The following is a 2,399-nucleotide window of genomic DNA, read 5'->3' as shown; positions in this document are numbered from 1 at the left end:
AATTGTAGTCAACCAAAATAGTTAATTGTGGCGCATGGCGGCTAAATTTCAGCAGTAGAAACAGTCAGTGTTGCTGACCTCCCCCAACAGCAAACCACGGAAACGAACCACCACAACATGAATGGATGTGGCTTGGGTAGTTGAAACCACTACTCAACTTTGACGTCCTGAGTCGGCGAACCATGAAGCTCGTAGCGATCGGACAGCTCCACACACAAACCAAAGATGGTACACGGCGCAAATATCGATACACATCACTTCTGTCAATGTAGAAGGAGGAAGAACCACGATGTAACCGCAACAAGGGTGGGAAACCAAACACAGATAGACAGCGAAGTTCACGAAAACGCATAGTTGAGAGTGATCACGGCTCAGCTATTACCCGTCATATGAGTTGTTGCGGCGTGCTGTTAAAAGGTGCCGACGTACTAGAATAATGACAATGAACACATATGCGTAGCTTATCACATTTCTTAATGGTCACTTGCCAAAATTAAACACAGCCTCTAGCAAAATGGAAGCGTATACTTATAACTGCTTTAAAAACTGAGCTCTTGGAAAGTACCGTACACTATTCTAGAATCTAGGTCCTTAAAGCAGCTTTTGTTTTCCTGATGAGAGACAGAAACCAGCACTGTAATATATCGTTAATATCTTCTTACAAGGGGAGGCCGCCAATTGTGAAATTCAGATTCGATTCATACTGCGCATAATAAAAGCTCATGGCCAGAGGTGTAATGTGGCAAAGCACCAAGACGCACTTCTCAGCCGTTGTCGAGAAAATCGACAGTTAAAAGAAACCGTTGCGGTGAAATACTCTCTACGATTAATAGTTTTCTACAGCGTCGTGGCGCAGCGGTAATCGCTCGGGTTCGTAATCCGAAGGTCGCCGGATCGAATCTCGCGCCATGCAATCTTTTTATTACTAGTTTTTTGTAATTCATATATATTAATGAATTGCTTATGCATGTTGGTGAAGGAGGATCGCTCTCCAATTGCAATTGTACCGCCTCCATTTTTCCGTTTTTTTAACAGGGTGTACCAAGCTCTCCCGTCCGCATTGATTTTCGACGATGTTATAAGTTGCGCTAGGGACCGCATCTACCTTCTTTCGAAGTTAGCAGGCAACTACGCTGTTATGAGGCGGCTCGTTTCGGCCCATTCAACATCTGTCCTTCAAGTGTAACGAGCGAGTAACGTAGTTTATATTTCATACCTGCCACAGCAAATATGTGTTCGTGGGGTCTCTATTCTAATTCGAACGTTTGACTTACGCTATACGTATTCGTTTCGGAATATCGTTTCTACGTCTTCAGTTAACTACACGTGGTTAACATTATGAAGACAATTAATAACATTTGTGAAATACAACTTTGTTTGCGGAAAACATAATGATGTTCGAAGTCGCCACTTTTTCCACGACAAACGACTTTCAACAACTTATTATATGCATAATTGTTGCAACTGATTGCCGGGAAATATATATATATATATATATATATATATATATATATATATATATATATATATATATTTGAATTACAAAAAACAAATACTAAAAAAAGTTGCATGGTGCGAGATTCGATCCGGCGACCTTCGGATTACGAACCCGAGCGCTTACCGCTGCGCCACGACGCTGTGGAAAATTATTAATCGTAGAGAGTATTTCACCGCAACGGTTTCTTTTAACTGTCGATTTTCTCGACAACGGCTAAGAAGTGCATCTTGGTGCTTTGCCACATTACACCTCTGGCCATGAGCTTTTATTATGCACAGTATGAATCGAATCTGAATTTCACAATTGGCGGCCTCCCCTTGTTAGTGTGTAAGCCCTACTTTTTTGACTAAATAAAAGACTATCTGTTTATTTGGTCGCCAAAATGTAATAGAAAGAAACTTACGAGCACATAATAAAAAGACAGTGATAAACAAATTCAATGTTAAGGAACGGTGTGAGATACATAGTGTAGATAAAGAATTAGCTTCTATATTTGTTAATATAGGTCATGCAAGAACAGTTTGCGAGTCAAATTCTACACAGCAAGATTCAGCAGATCTGAGAGGAAGATAATTAACACAAGATCGGATCAGAGTGTTAGGCTGCGGTCACGGTGGTACCGATGTCGGTGGATTCCGACAACGACCAACATCGCCTTAAGATGGCCGATTTTTTCAAGTCAGTGCCCCATTACGTGCGCGTACACAAAGCAGCCGAACCCGAACTTTGAGTCTCCGGACTACAATCGGTGAAATTCAAATCAGTTTGCCTTATTCCATGGAATCAGCCAAAATTCTTATGCATGAAATGTGTACTGTGAGAATCTGGTAAGTTTAATCCAACAAAGGAGTTGGTGGGATACTGATGATGAAAAACATCGAGAAGAAGTTTTAGCTCGCAA

Source organism: Schistocerca nitens, chromosome 7, assembly GCF_023898315.1.
Source record: "Schistocerca nitens isolate TAMUIC-IGC-003100 chromosome 7, iqSchNite1.1, whole genome shotgun sequence".
NCBI classification, from domain to species: domain Eukaryota; kingdom Metazoa; phylum Arthropoda; class Insecta; order Orthoptera; family Acrididae; genus Schistocerca; species Schistocerca nitens.
Note: the sequence above shows the minus strand (reverse complement) of the source record.